Source organism: Martes martes, assembly GCF_963455335.1.
Source record: "Martes martes genome assembly, chromosome: 11".
NCBI classification, from domain to species: domain Eukaryota; kingdom Metazoa; phylum Chordata; class Mammalia; order Carnivora; family Mustelidae; genus Martes; species Martes martes.
This window is the reverse complement of record NC_137899.1, coordinates 23,638,360-23,655,470: the sequence shown is the minus strand read 5'-3', so window position 1 is coordinate 23,655,470 and position 17,111 is coordinate 23,638,360. Positions and strand designations below refer to the sequence as shown.

The 17,111-nt window shown below is 37.5% G+C and overlaps 1 protein-coding gene across 1 annotated transcript in view; it reads right to left on the bottom strand.

Moving 5' to 3' along the window:
• RELN (reelin) overlaps positions 1–17,111 on the bottom strand; it is a gene marked incomplete at its 5' end in the record, with an annotated part of 495,436 nt that overhangs the window by 133,784 nt on the left and 344,541 nt on the right. The window lies entirely within an intron of this gene.

Genomic DNA, 17,111 nt, shown 5'->3' with positions numbered 1-17,111 from the left:
GGCAGAGAGGCAGGCAGAGAGAGAGGAGGAAGCAGGCTCCCCGCTGAGCAGAGAGCCCGATGTGGGGCTCGACCCCAGGACCCTGGGATCATGACCTGAGCCGAAGGCAGAGGCTTAACCCACTGAGCCACCCAGGCACCCCTAAATGTTGCTTTTAACTTCAACAGTTAAATGATTTTTCTAGTGCCCTTTATGAGGAAAGTAAATAGAGGGAGCCAACGAGTTGGTCATTTGAATTGTTTACTTTAAAGGTTTACTATCTATCTTGGGCATGTGGGAAAAAGCACACAGTGCATGGCAGCACAGTCTTCAATTCACGGAGAACCGCTAGAACTTTCTCCCTCATGTCCCGCACAGCATTTCCCCACGTGAGCATTTCTGAAATAATTTAAGATTATTTTCACAATCAGTTCCTTGTAAATTCCTCCCTTCAGAGATGGTTTAGTGTCCTTGCAATTCTAGGAGAAACAGAAAGAAATGCTGTGTTTTGTAAATACTGCCCGCACCTAACTCTTGCATGATTGCACTCAACCATGAACCTGGTTGAAGACAGTGAGTATTCAAACCTGAGAAGGATGCACTCTGTGAGGTACCCTCACAATAACAGCTTTTAAAGTGCCAGGACTCCGAGAAAGAAACAACATAAAAATGATATAAAAGGACAAGAGTCTCAGGTGGCTGGCTGTCTTGGTTGATACAGCATATGTCTCTTGATCTCAGGTTCTGAGTTTGAGCCCCACACTGGGTGTAGAGATTACTAAAAATAAAATCTTTAAAAAAATGTCAAGAGTCTAAATGAGGTCTGTTAAATAGTGACAATAAAATCCTTAGCACAAATATCTGTTCCACCAGTAGTTGTGTCTTTTCTTGATTTTCTTGTAAACTAGAGCTGAATGCTTTCTAACCAAAATGCCTGTCATACTTTATGGTACCATATGATATGTGTCCTGATATCTTTTTTAAAAAAAATCAAAATTCAATTAGCCAACATATAGTACCTCATTATTTTCAATGTAGAGTTCAATAATTCATCAGTTGGATATAATACCCAGTGCTCATCCCATCACCCAGGTACCCCATTCCACCACCCACCTCCCCTCCAGAAACCCTGTTTGTTTCCTATAGTTAAGAGTTTCTTCGTCTCTGATGAATTCCCATTCAGTTTTCCCTCCCTTCCCCTATGATTCTCTGCCCTGTTTCTTATATTCCACATATGAGTGAAACCGTATGATAACTGTCTTTGTCTGACTGAATTATTTCACTCAGCATAATTCCAGTTCTATCTGTATTGATGTAAATTGTAAGTATTCATCATCTTCGAAGGCTGAGTAATATTCCATTACATACACACACACACACACACACACACACACAAACGCTACATCTTTTTTTTTTTTTTTTTTCCAGTCAGGGAGATTCAAATCAAAACCACATTGAGATACCACCTTACACCAGTTAGAATGGCCAAAATTAACAAGACAGTAAACAACAAGTGTTGGAGAGGATGTGGAGAAAGGGGAACCCTCTTACACTGTTGGTGGGAATGCAAGTTGGTGCAGCCACTTTGGAAAACAGTGTGGAGATTCCTTAAGAGATTGAAAATAGAGCTACCCTATGACCCTGCAATTGCACTACTGGGTATTTACCCCCAAAATACTGATATAGTGAAGAGAAGGGCCATCTGTACCCCAACGTTCATAGCAGCAATGGCCACAGTTGCCAAAGTGGGGAAAGAACCAAGATGACCTTCAATGGACAAATGGAAAAGAAGATGTGGTCCATATATACAATGGAGTATTATGCCTCCATCAGAAAGGATGAATTCCCAACTTTTGTATCAACATGGATGGGACTGGAAGAGATTATGCTGAATGAAATAAGTCAAGCAGAGAGAGTCAATTATCATATGGTTTCACTTACTTGTGGAGCATAAGGAATAACCAGGAGGATGCTGGGAGATGGAGAGGAGAAGTGAGTTGGGGGAAATCGGAGGGGGAGACAAACCATGAGAGACTGTGGACTCTGAGAAACAAACTGAGGGTTTTGGAGGGGAGAAGGGTGGGGGTTGGGTGAGCCTGGTGGTGGGTATTAAGGAGGGCACGTATTACATGGAGCACTGGTTGTGGGGCATAAACAATGGATTTTGGAACACTGAAAAAAAAAATAAAAAAAACCCCTACATCTTCTTTATCCATTCATCTGTCGATAGACATCTCAGCTCTTTCCATAATTTGGCTATTTTGGACATTGCTGCTTACAAACATTGGGGTGTAGGTACCCCTTTGGATCACTATATTTCTATTATGGGGGCAAATGTCCAGTAGTGCAATTGCTGGGTCTTAGGGTTACTCTATTTTTAACTTCTTGAGGAACCTCCATACTGTTTTCCAGAGTGGCCGTACCAGCTCACGTTCCCACCAACAGTATAGGAAGGTTCTACTTTCTCCACCTCCTCACCGACATTTGTTGTTTCCCACCATGTTAATTTTGACCATTCTGAATGGGTATGAGGTGGTATCTCATTGTGGTTTTGATTTGTATTCCCTGATGGCTAGTGATGTTGAGCATTTTTTCGTATGTCTGTTGGACATTATATGTCTTCTTTGGTGAACTGTTTGTTCATGTCATCTGCCTTGTTTCCGTAGTATAGTGGTCTTCACCTTCACCTCAGCTATTCTGATACCTTACTCAGAAGCAAAATAACACAAGAAAAGCACAGACATCTATGCCTGAAAATCTTGACCATTCATAGTAGAGGTTCATTCAGTTGTTTATGATTTATTCAAGACTGGCTGAAAGCCAGTAATATTAGGTCAGCTTTTCCCCTCCTGAATATGCTGATGTTCTTACTCAGCTGGAGTTTTAGAGGTGAGAAATTCACAGACTGCCATCCTTTAATTGATAAAACTGCTCCTCTTTGTTGCTTGTTTAAGTCAAGATAGGTTCATAAAGGCAAAAATGAAGCTGAACTTCTCTGTTAGAATCAGAGAAAAGAAAACGAACAGTTCACATCAGCCTTTTGTGGAGAAATTCTGGAGACAGAATGCACTGGGAATCAGGATGCTTAGTTTCATTCATGTTGATTTTCAAGAGTGCCTCTAAAATAAGGGAACAGCAGAAAAGCTCCTGCCTGTAATTACAAGATTTAATGAGAGAATGGGGATAGATTATTCTTTCCACTCAGAGAAGGTAACCTCTGGCAAAATGGGTGACACCACAGTGTAACTCAGGTCTCCACGGTTCTATACTTAGTCCTTAGCACGGCTCCTTTGCCTTCTCCTCCCTTGTTAATGTCACATATTGCCAAGGACCTGTTTTCCCAACTAGGCTGGAAGCCTCTCTGCAGGGAGAGATCATATCTTATTTCATCTCTGCATCCCCTAAAGCACTCAGAACCTGGGCCCCTCACAGAAGCACCTGGTGCTGTGGAAGGATGTCATGGTTTTCCAATAGCTAGATGATCTTACATGACCTTTGAATCAAGGCCATTTGGGAGGCCATCAGGGATCCTGAACACTGGGTAATGGAGATTAAAAAAAACCAAAAAACTCAGAAGCTGAGTTGCTGGCCCCAGAATCGTACAGTCACTAAAAAGCTAGAAACCAGGCCTTCTGATTTCTGCTTGGATATCCTTTCCAAGCTGTCATGTCTGTTAAAGGCACTTAAAGAATGTTGAATAAAATGAGCACATGAGTAGGGCTTCTCAGTTTGGGAAGAAGGCACGTTTTAAAAAACCACAGTTACTTACATGTTATAATGAACACAGACAAGGTTTTGAGGTTATCCTTACTTAAAGAAATCACTCTTTCTGCATTTCCCCAGTGGCCCTTTCCCATCTCCATAAAAAAGGCTCTTTTATATGAAGAGCAGATACACAGATCCAACCTAAGGGGGAGAATGCTTAGACCACAATGTTTCTTCAAGGCAAATTCACCCAGGGACTGAGCCGTTTTCAAAAACTCATCCCATCTCTTTAAGAAAGGTTTGGTAATTGGGTGCCTGGGTGGCTCGGTTGTTTAAGCACCCAACTTGATTTCAGGGTCCTGAGATCGAGCCCTGTATCTGACCCTGAAGCCTGCTTGGGCTTCTCTCTCTCCCTCTCTCTTGCCCTGCCCCCGCTTGCAAACATGTATGCACTCACTCTCTCTCTCTAAAAAAAAATAGTTTAGTAAGTTAGACAGTGTGTCTGAAGTCTCACTACCAATATACCACAAGACAAGATAATGCTCCAATATTTACATTTCTTAGAAACCTAGGGAATATTCTGCTATTTTCAATGACCCCACAGAAAAGAATAGCTCTGCAAAGCTCATTTCCACAACAGAAGAGCAACACAAAGCTGGTTTTGGTTTGATACCATTCAGAAGTTATATTCATCTGCAAAAGGACACGTAAATGAATCTAAGCCTCTCTGATATCCTGCTTTTCCTTTCGTTTTTGCAATTATCAAAGAAATATTTGCTGGAGTTGACTGTCTTGTTGATATCATGGAATTAGAGTAGCATTTTAACTCATTTGTTATTTCTTATAATATTCTATCTTAAAACAGAAATTACTATTTTAGTGGATTACATAAATTTTACATTTATCAGAAAAAATAATCTGACTATATAGTTTTTTTTTTTAAGTAAAAATTCATTGTTCTACTACCTAAAGATGATCACTGCTAACATTTTGGCATACATACTTCCAGACTTCCTTATGTTTATGCACATATAAACACTCACTTTTCCTTCTTTTAAAAAAATTATTATAAAATCATAATAAACCTGTTCATTTTTTGGAGAAAGGGACAGAGAGTGCATGCACATGAGCAGGAGTAGATGAGGGGCAGAGGGAGAAGGAGAAAGAATATTAGGCAGGCTCCACGTTCAATGGGGAGTGGAGGTGGAGCATGATCCACCAGAGGTCATGACCTGAGCCGAAATCAAGAGTCAGCGGCTTAACCGACTGAGCCACCCAGGCACCCCTCTTTTTTTTTTTTTTTTTTACAACTATTATATTGACATCTCTCCATATTGAAAAAATGTTGAGAATAAAGCCTATCTCCAATTATGGAACTCTTGGGAGATTGCTCCCTTTTTCACTATTATAAACAATGCTTCTATAACACGCATCCTTATATATCTTCACGTACTGTTCCAATTATTTCCCTACGATAAACTCCCAGAGGCAGAATTACTTGGTCAAAGCAAATTTTAAAAATGAGCATTTCCTGCCAAGTTGCCCTCAAAAAAGGTGGTACTGAGTAAGGGCAATGGGAAACACAGCCTTCACGTTATGGAATGAATAAGTCACAGGAATGAAAGGCAAAGCACAGTGAATATAGTTAAAGATACTATAGTAGAATTGTATGGTGACAGACGGTAGCTATACTTGTGAGAATACCAGAACGTACAGAGAAACTGAATCACTATGTTGTACACCTGAAACCAACACTGTGTGTCAACCACACTCAAATTAAAAAAAAAACTTAATTAAGTTCTTGCGTATTTCTAAACAGCTAGACCACTCCTTATTTATTTTGTTAAATTGGTAATCAAGGTTATGGCAAGAGAGAAAAATACATGAGGAGTCTTTGAAATTCTCTCTTTTTTTACCCTTCCAACTATGAGAAGCCAAGCAGGGCCGTGTTGACTTTTAAAGGACCTTGATAATTTTAACGTTGGAAACTTCATTACACATCACAACAAACACATTAAAGTATACCCATGTCCATTAAATATATTTTTTCCACTGCAAAAACTTCAAATGGTTTTTATAATTTTGCCTTTAAATTTTATTTGGTTAGTAGAAATGCATATAATTTACATTTAGTTGTAATTTCTCAGCATACTCAGGAATCCGACCAAAAAATTACTTTCAGTATCATGAAATTTTATGAATATTCAAATTTAGCAATGAATGGAGTTAACATATATTGTGCTTTGTAGATAGTTAATTTAAATTTATTAATTCTATTTTTGCAATTTTCTTACCATATTTTTGAGACAATATTCATTTCCCCAGATCCTGGACTTTTTCCAGGCCCCTGGAAAGATTGCAGGCCCTGGCATGTGCCCAAAATGACTAATGAAAGAACTTCCCAGGAAGAGGCAGAGCTAATGCAAAGGTGCTAGAAGAGGAAAAAGCTTGACTTGTTGGAGTAGAGAGAAGGAAGATCAACATGGTTGGGGAGGATTGAGTGAAAGGCAGGAAGGCAGGAGAGGCCAACTGGGCCAGGTCACTCTATCTAACCTGGAAATCTCGTGAATCACATCCATAGAAAGTCACTGTCTCAGCCTACTGAATTTCTGTTTCAATAAGCCACACATACCATGAATCTGAATCATCAAATGTAGAATTCTCTTATTAATTTGTCTAGTGGTGTGTTGTCTTACTTCCAAAGACTCACTTGGCTACTTAGTCCAAATGGAGATTTTTAGGGAAATCTAACTTTGGAGAAATAAATGACTTTAAAGTTAACTATCTGAGAGCACCTGGGTGGTGCAGTGGGTTGAGCCTCTACCTTCGGCTCAGGTCATAATCTCAGGGTCCTGGGATCGAGCCCTGCATCAGGCTCTCTGCTCAGCGGGGAGCCTGCTTCCTCCTCTCTCACTGCCTGCCTCTCTGCCTACTTGTGATCTCTGTCTGTCAAATAAACAAATAAAATCTTAAAAAAAAAAAGTCAACTGTCTGGACAACAATAGGACATGAGTGTTGGAACACAGCCATTTTATCCATTTCTTTGGCAGGTCCTAAGGCTTTGTCCTTCAATATCTTCAATATCTTCAAGTGGTCCATTTTCCACTGGATCATTCTGTTCCTAACATCATTATAAGCACATCAAATGACACCATTAGCCTCCGAGCTGAGCTCCTTCTACTGCTTCTCCTATTACCCTCTACCATCTATCAAAAAGCAGCCATAATTATTTTTAAAATATAAGTATGATCACATCACTCCTCTGCTAAAAACTATTTACTGGATTCCCATAAAACTTAGAATAAATTCTAAAATCTCTATGTTGCTCTATAAGCTCCTAGGAGCACTTGCGTGGCCCAGTCGGTTAAGCATCTGACTCTTGATTTTGGCTCAGGACATCATCTCAGGGGTATAAGATCGAGCCCCACGTCAGGGTCTGCTATGAGTGTGGAGCCTGCTTAAGATTCTCTTTCCTTCTTCTTCTCCGTCTACACCTCCCCACTTCTCTAAAAATAAATAAATACAAGGTCCTAATATAATCTAGTTTCTTGTCTGCCTCAGGGCCTTTGCTCTTGCTACTCTCTCTACCTGTGATGCTTTTCTTGTACACTTTTATATATCATTGTCTCTCATTATTCTGGTCTCTGTTCTTATGTTTTCCTGACTATCTTACCTGAGATCATTTCACTCTCCACTTATGCTACCTAACACTCCATTCATTTATCCTCATAGTGCTAAGCCACTTTCTGAAATATTATTATGAATTTGTTTACATGGCTGCTGGTGTTATTCCCCTTTAGAAGCTCTGCAAACAACAGACTTTTCTATCTTCATCTCCAATACCAATCGCGACACCTCCAGTACAAATAGTGCCAAAGTGCAATCAATAAACAGTCAAATGTATGAATTAGTCTATCAATGAATGAAAAATCTCACATAACAAAATCCTCATGTTGAAAAAGCCTAATAAATAGACTCTCTTTTAGGAAGCCATTTGTAAACCTATTTAGGGGAATACTCAATTATATTACCAATTCTAGAGAGGCACTGATACGCTTGGGTACTGAAAGCACTCTTTAAATAGTTGTTGAAAACAACAGTAAGTGACTTTTCAGTTTGTCACTCAATATATTTACCTCATCTATCCACTAAGCTTCCTAGAACGATCACTCACCAGGAAATGGCAGTTGAAGTGGTCCTTGGGAACCACCTCACCCCAACTGGCTTCCTTGAGCAGCACAATTTAAATAGATTTACTGCTCTTTTTTAAGAGTCTCTGCAAAAAATAACTCCAAGAATACTGTAGGCTTACTAATAAACTATTTAAACTGACAAAATTTCTACATGAGAGATGGGTTGATGTTCATTGGAAGAAAAATCCTAATGAAAGTACTTGGCTATGCCTTCTGATAGAAGCAGCTGGTGGCATTGTTAAAACTGAGGCTTTGCAACTTCAGAACCCTCAGCTTGCCTTGACTGCTCTGAACCTCACCGAGAACCATTTTTTGTGAGGGACAAGGAAGTGACACACTCTTACCAGCCCTAGACCAAGATTATGAATTCCTTTCTTTTTAAAGATTTTACTTATTTATTGGACACAGAGAGAAAAAGAGAGCGAGTGCGTGTGTGCACATGCAAGAGTGGTGGAAGGGGCAGAGGGAAAAGTAAACTCCCCGCTGGGCAGAGAGCCCAAGAAGGGCTCGATCCCAGCATCCTGGGATCATGACCTGAGCTGAAGGCGGATGCTTAACCTGCTGAGCCACCCAGGTGCCCCAAGATTGTGAATTCTTACACCGCTTAACCACCACCACCACAACAAAAATACCAAGGCCCCACAAGGTCTAAACCAAGACCAATCCCTAGAGGGTAACTTCTTTAAGAACTCCTATGTCTTGGCATATCGCAGGTGGAAATCTTTTTAAACTGAACGCTAATAAACTCTTCGACACATAAAAAAATTAGGCTTTTTCAATGTGAGGATTTCGCTACATGGGACACCCACCCTTTAGCTGTTCTCCCCCTTTTACACCTCTATTTTCCTACATCCCCTGTGGCTGGTGTGAAAAACTAGGCTTCCCAAATCCTCCCATCACAACACTAAATACCACATAATGTTACCCCATTTTCTCGAGCCTGTTGTCATTCACAGCTCATTTCAATTTTGCATGTTGCTCTTTTATTTTCTCTGCACTTTCATGACAAACCTTAGGAAATTTCCTTCTAAAAACCAACCCTAACATGACAAGTGCTACTGATTTACTTGTGTAAAGAAAGTGCTTTAATTAAAAAAAAAAAAACCAACAAAATTACACATAACAAGGAATAACTAAATTCTATTTTAACACCCGTCAAAGTACCTAGGAAGCCTTTCAACATTTCTACATCTCATTGATCTCTAAGTCTTTTCATTAAATTTGCTTTTCCTCAAGTACCACTAAAGATAAAAGCTGTAGCTTTTGTTATTTTTCCATTTTTAAAAATTTTAATATTTGCCAGTTTTATTGAGATATAATTGACATATATTATGGTATTAGTTTTAGATACACAACATAATGACTTGATATATGTATACATAGTGAAATGATTACAATAAGTTGAGTAAACATCCAATCACTTCACCTAGCTACAAATACTTTTTTCTTGTGATGAGAACTTTTAAGATCTACTCTCTTAGCAACTTTCAAATACACAACATAAGCATACCTCGTTTTATTGTGTTTTGCTTTACTGTACTTCACAGATAAGTGTTTTTTTGTTTGTTTGTTTGTTTTACAGACTGAAGGTTTGTGGCAACCGTGTGTCGAGGGAAGTTCTACTGGCATTTGCTCATTTGGTGTCTCTGTGTCACATTTTGGTAACTCTTGCAATATTTCAAACTTAATTATTATTAATATATTTGTTGTAGTGATCTGTGATCAGTGATATGACTGAGTGAAAGCTCAGATGCTGCTTAGCATATTTTAGCAATAAAATTTTTTAGCAATAAAATACTTTTTAATTAAGGTAAGTACATTGTTTTCTAGACATAATGCTATTGTGCACTTAATATACTACAGCATAGTGTAAACCTAACTTTTATATGCACTTGGAAACCAAAAAATTCGTGTGACTCGCCTTTTCCCGGTATTTGCTGTATCGGGGTGGTCTGGAACTGAACTTGCAATGTCTGAGGTATGCCTGTGCAGTCTAACTACAGTCTTCATGCTGTACGTTATACTCCCATAACTTACTTATCTTTTGACTGAAAGTTTGTGCCTTTTGACCACCTTCACCCATTTCATCCACTCCCTACCCCTCATCTCTAGCAACTACCAATCTGTTCTCTATATCTATGAGTTTGTTTTTTTCCAAGGTCAACCCAAGTTATTGTGAATGGTAGGATTTTCTTCCTTTTTATGGTTGAAAACACACTATTGTACATATATATCACATTTTCTTTATCCACTCATCCATGGATGGACACATAGGTTGTTTCCATGTCTTGGCTACTGTAAATAATGCTGCCATGAACATGAGAATGTAGATGAACATACATCTTTTCAAGATAATGACTTCATTTCCTTCATATATATTCTCAGGAGTGGAATTACTGGATCATATGGTAGTTCTATTTTTAATCTTTTGAAGAACCTTCATATTGTTTCTCACAGTGGCTGCGCCAATTTACATTTCCACCAACAGTGCATGAGGGTTCCCTTTTCTCCACATCCTCACCAATACTTGTTATTTTTTGTCTTTTTGATAACAGCCATTCTAACAGGTGTGAAGTAATATCTCATTGTAGTTTTCATTTGCATTTCTCTGATGATTAGTAATTCTGTGCACCTTTTCATATCCATTGACCATTTCCATGTATTCCTTGGAAAAGTATCTACTTACGTCTTCTGCCTATTTTTGATCAGATTATTTGTTTGTTTTTGCCATTGAGTAGTAAATGTTCTTTATTCATTTTGGATATTAACTTCCTATTGGATATATGATTTGCAATTATTTTCCTGCATTTCATAGGTTGTCTTTCCATTTTCTCAATGGTTTTCTTTGCTGTGAAGAAACTTTTAGTTTAATGTGGTCTGACCTGTTGATTTTTGCTTTTGTTGCCTTTGATTGGTATTATATCCCCCCCAAAATCACTGTAGGTCAAGATGCTTACTATCTATGTTTTCTTCTAGGAGCTTTATGGTTTCAGGTTTTATGTTCGAGTTTTTGATTCGTATTTTGAATAAACCTTTCTGTATGGCATAAGATAGTGGCCCAGTTTCATTCTTTTGCATGTGGCTGTCCAGTTTTCCAAATACCATTTACTGAAGAAACTGTCCTTTCCTCATTGTACATTATTGGCTCTTTTGTCAAAAATGAATTGACATTCTTGACATTTATTTCTAAATTTTCAATGCTGTTCTTTGTAGATCTATATCTCTGTTTTCATGCTAATACCATACGGTTTTGATTACTGTACCTTTGTGAGGTAGTTTGAAACCAGGAAGTGTAATGCGTCCGGTTCTGTTCTTCCTTCTCATGACTGAGATTTCTCAGATTGCTTCTCCTGCTCAGATTGCTTTTTGGGTCTTTTGTGGTTCCATAAAAATTTTAGGATTGTCTGTTCTGTGAAATTCAAAATGCTTTTGGAATTTCAACTGGGATTGCATTAAGTCTGTAGATTGCTTTGAGTAGCAACTAAATGAGCATTTAAATATTAATTCTTTCAATCCATGAACATAGAATACCTTTGTATTTGTTTGTGTCTTTTAAAAGATTTTATTTATTTATTTGAGAGACAGAGACAGATAGAGAGAGAGAGCACAAGCAGAGAGGAGAGGGAGAAGCAGGCTCCCCACTGAGCAGGGAGCCCCATGTGGGGCTTGATCCCAGGACCCTTGATATCATGACCTGAGCTGAAGGTAGATGCTTAATCGACTGAGTCAGCCAGGTCCCTCTCTTTGTCTTCTACAATTTCTTTCATCATTGTCTTATTGATTTCAATGTATAGGTCTTTCACCTCCTTAGTTAAATTTGTTCCTAGGTATTTTGTTCTTTTGATGTAATTGTCAATGGGACTGTTTTCTTAACTTCTTTTTCTGATAGTTCATTTTTAATGTATTAACATTTGATTTTTTTCTATATTGATTTTATATCCCGCATTGTTACTGAATTTGATTACCGGTTCTTACAGTTTATTGGTAAAGGCTTTAAAGTTTTCTATATATATCATGTCACCTGTAAATAGGGACAATTTTACTTCTTCCTTTCTGATTTAGAGACTTTTATTTCTTTTTCTTGCTTAATTGCTCCCACTAGGACTTCTAGTATTATGGTTCGTGAAGGTGGGGTGGGCATCCTTGTCTGGTTACTGATATTAGAGGAAAAGTTTCAGCTCTCACCATTAAGTATGATATTAGCTGTGGGCTTTACATATGTGACCTTTATTATGTTGTGGTATATTCCATATATACCCAATTTGTTGAGAGTTTTTATCATAAAGCCTGCTGAATTTTGCCAAATGCTTTTTTTGTATCTATTGAGATGGTCATGATTTCATCCTTAATTTTGTTTGTGGTATATCACACTGATTGATTTGCACTTGTGGAATCCATCTTACATCCTTGGAATAAATCTCACATAATCATGATGTTCGATCCTTTTAATGTATTGTTGAATTCAGTTTGCTAATATTGTGTTGAGGATTTAGTTTTGGTACATTGTATGTTTCTAGGAATTTACCCGTTTCTTCTGGGTTGTCTAATTTGTTGGTATATAGTTGTTCACAGTTCTCTTACAATCCTTTGTATTTCTGTGGTATCAGGTCTAACTTCTCTTTCATTTCTGATTTTGAGTCTTATTTATTTATTATTATTATTATTTTTTTGTGAGTCTAGCTAAAGATTTGCCTATCTTTTTTATTCCAACAATCCACTCTTATGAGGTACCTCGGTGGCTCAGTCAGTTAATCTCAGTCAGTTAAAGGTCTGCCTTTGGCTCAGGTCATGACCCTAGGACCCTGCATTGGGCTCCCTGCTCAGTAGGGAGTCTGCTTATCCCTCTTCGCCTCCCCTCAGTCATGCTCTCAAATAAATAAAATCTTAACAAAAAAACCTCACTCTTTCATTTATTGACCTTTCTACTTTTTAATATCTATTTCATTTATTTCTGCTCTGATTGCTATTTCCTTCATTCTGCTAACTTCGGGCTTAGTTTCCTTTTTTATCTACTTCTTTGAAGTATAAGTTAGGTTGTTTGTTTGAGATCTTTCTTGTTTCTTAATGTAGGCATTTGTTGTTATGAAACTTCTTTTTACTGCATCCCATACATTTTGGTATGCTCTAATTCCATTTTCATTTGTCTCAAGATATTTTTTGATTTTTCTTTTGACTTTCTTGATGCATTGATTGTCTAATCTCCACATTTATGAAATTTAAAATTTTCTCCTTGTAGTTGATTTCTAATGTCATACCATTCTGGTAGTTTTTAAAAAGTTGCTTGATATGATTTCAGTCATCTTAAAAATTTGAAGACCTGTTTTGTGTCTTAGCATATGATCTATTCTGAAGAATATTTCATGTGTGCTTGATAAGAATATGTATTCTTTGCATGGGATTGAATGTCTTGTAAATATCTGTTAAGTCCATCTAGTCTAATGTGACCTTTAAGTTCAATGTTTTCTTACTGATATTCCGTCTGGATGCTCTATCCAGTATTGAAAGTGGGTTACTGAAGTCTATTATTATTGCATTGTTGTTTATTTCTTCCTTCAGGTCTGTTACTTTTTGCTTTATATATTTGGGTCCTCCTATGTTGGGCATAGTGTTGCATTCATTTGTTGGATTGACCCCTTTACCATTATATAGTGACCTTCTTTGTCTCTTATTATGCTTTTTTCCTGAAGTGTATTTTGTCTGATATAAGCTTAATTAATGCTGCTCTCTTCTGGCTTCCAACTGTATGGAATATCTTTTCCATCCTTTCACTTTCAGCCTCTATGTGGTCTTAAAGCTAAGCTGAGTCTCTTGTAGGCAGCATGTATTTGGGTCTTATTTTTTTTTTATTTATTCAGCCACTCAATGCCATTTGATTGGAGCATTTAGTCCATTTACATTTAAGGTGACTATTGATAGGTATGAACTAACTATTGCTATGTGTTATTGGTTTTGGCTGTTTTTAATTCATTTGTTGTTTCTCTTGTTCTTTTCCTTTGTGATTTGATAGTTTTCTGTAGTGGTATGCTTAGATTCCTTTCTCTTTATCTTTTGTGTATGTACTATAGGTTTTTGCTTTGTTGGCACTATAGGCTTATATAAAATACCTTATATTTGTAACAGTCTATTTGAAGCTGATAACTCAAGTTTGAATGGGTACTATAAAGCTCCATATTTTTACCCCATTTATCCACATTTTATGTTTTTGATGTTATAATTTACATCTATTTATCTTGTGTATCCATTAACAAATTATTGTAATTAGAGTTATTTTTACTACTTTTGTCTTTTAATCCTCACACTAAATTTATAAATAATTTAGCTTCCATCATTACAACATTGGAGTATTCTGAATTTAACCATATACCTACATTTGCCAGGGAGGTTTATACTTTCAAATGTTTTTCTGTTACTTGTTAGTGCCCTATTGTTTCAGCTTTCAAAGTTCCCTATAACACTTCTTGTAAGGCCTGCCTAGCAGTGCTGAGTTCCTTCAGCCTTTTCCTTTCTTTTTTTTAAAGTAGGCTCCACACCTAACATGGCATTTGAACTCATGACCCTGAGATCAAGAGTCACATGCTCTACTGACTGAGCCAGGCAGGTGCCCTGAACTCCTTCAGCTTTTGCTTGTCTGGAAAACTCCTTATGTCTGCTACTAAAACCAAATGCCAATTCTAACATGCTGTAACAACCATCCCTCACAGTTATATACATTTTGAATTCAAAATCTTACATATATAGACATCACTGTCCTTATCACCTGTATACCTCACTAGTCTATTAGATAAGACAGACGAATGTCAATGTCCCTTAGTGTTATCACTAATAGTCTTAGTCTTATCACTAATTAGTATTAGTGTTATCACTAATAGTATTAGTCAGATAATCTTGAATAAACCTCAACTAAAATTATTCCCTTAGTGATCTTAAAATATATAAAGGAAGTTTTAAAGGCTATTTTTAGAACATAAAGCAGATAAAGGTTGTGATTCAGATACTGTGCATGGAAGAAAGGAAAGTACTACAAATAATTAACAGCAATTCATTTCTCTGTGGAAAAAAGTGCTCTATGATGACACACTGTAAAGTGATTTATAGCATATTGACTCTAATTCTTCTAATGAAAAAGCAATTGTCCAAGTTCTCCCCAGAGAACACTCAGCAGCCACAATCCATGCACATGGAAAGTCATGAGTTAGAAAACGAGAACCAAATGAACTCACAGCTGGGAAAGGCCAACAATAATTAATTTAACACCAGCCATTTGTAGAGAACATGTATACATTTCAAAATTTCCCCAGAGAGGAACAAGGTCATTGAAGGGCAGAGGGGACATACTTGAACATGTTCAAAGAATGTTTAATAAGATAATATGCTTCAGAGGTTTTACGTAAAAAAAAAAAATAAATAACAACTCATCTTGGACTAGGTAGTTAGGATAAATAGTTTATAATACCACCACTTGAATTTCAGTACTGTAACAAGTATTTCTGAAAAACATTGCCGAAGTGCGTTCTCGTTGAACTTGAACAATATATTCCTCAACAGCAGCAGAGAGAAAACAGTGTCATTAAAAGGGGTTTTATTCTGACTCACTGGCTAAGAAAATGGGAACAGTTTGAGATCTTCCATGTTGTTTCATTTTAATGAGCAGTGAGAATTTTTCATGTCCTTATTAAAGTGGTTAATGTATTTCTCTAGTCTCATTATCACCGCCAGAGTATACTCTGTTGTTTCATAACCAAGACAACTCCTTTTCGTTTCCGAGGAGATCAGAAAGTCAAATCTGATTGCTCACATGTGGTTGTTAATAAAACTCCCACGGGGCTGCTTAAGGTGCCCATGGGGATTGTACAATTATTTATATTTTCTTATGGTTTTCTATAATTACTGTGATTGTATTTTCACAAAGTAAATGTATCTCCACCAATTAAAGCAGTGGTGAGTTAAGAATATTCATCAGACTCATGTGAAAGGATATTGTTCTTAGGGTTTTGATCAAAGCACACAAATTAAACTGCTGTTATCATGCATTCAACCCGAGTGTTAAATTAAAATGCTCAGCAACTTTGGAGTTTATTTGAGCAGATGTTAACTATTTATGAAAATAAACATGATACAGGACTTGCATTCATGATATGACTCTTTGTTGCATTAAAAGTGCTGGGGGAAAAAACCTACTATACAAATCTTGGGGGATATGGCTTATGGTATATGACTGATTTGCGTTACTGTTAATTCAGGTCAATTTAAATTTTCAGAAGCATATAAATCTAAGAAATCTCATTTTGGTTTACATCTTTGCATCTTCTTACTTCACCTCACCCCTTTGCTTTGAAGGCTCGAGGACTAAGAACGAATGTCCATAAAAACAAACATCTGAGGATGAAATAAAAATCACACAATATAACCTTTCACACTCTTCCATATAGAAATTTCATTCTATCTAGTTCAACAGTGCTTGCAGCAAAAGTGACCGGCCATACTTCCATTCCATTAGCTGTCATTTTGACGCTAGACTGTTAGCCTGCTGTGTGTGCGATGTGATGTCCATGCATCATTCCCATCAAAGGTAATTTTCTGTGCAATGGTGTGTAAAATTTGCCTCTAATTATGATAAGGCCACTGATGGGTCATTTATGGTATGTTCTCTGGAGACCACTGCAGTGAATAGTTTTCGGTGAGATTCGTCGGGAGAAATTAAATTGGTCTGACCATGACTCCATAGAAAGTAAAACTCTCTGAGAAAATTATTCCTCAATCATGTTTAAAGCCCTAGAGGAACCCAGAGAGGGACAGTATGTATACTGCTGAAGGCTGTGGGTTTTGGAATGATGCAGACCAGAGTTTTAATCTAGGGTCACTGGGCCTAGAAGTCCTATGTGGTCTGGCCTCTACAAAACTCTTGGCTTCTGTTCCCGACATCCACTCCCTCCCTCCCTGGGCTTCCTGGTCCTAGAATATGGCATGGTCAGTCTCCCTTCTGGAGTTTTATACTGCAAATTTTCCTGAAGTTGGAACGGTCTTCTTTCAGATCTTTATGTGGCTGGAATTTCTTTTTACTGCTACGTTCTCATCAGTGGAATTCATCACATCCACCATCTGAATTCCCTGGACTAGCCTCCTCCTTCTTCCTACCCAACGTATCCACCTCCTGATGCCAGTTAATCACTGAACATCATTCTACTGATGTTCTTAAAGTCCTAATCATGGTCTTCAATTATTTATTTACTATTT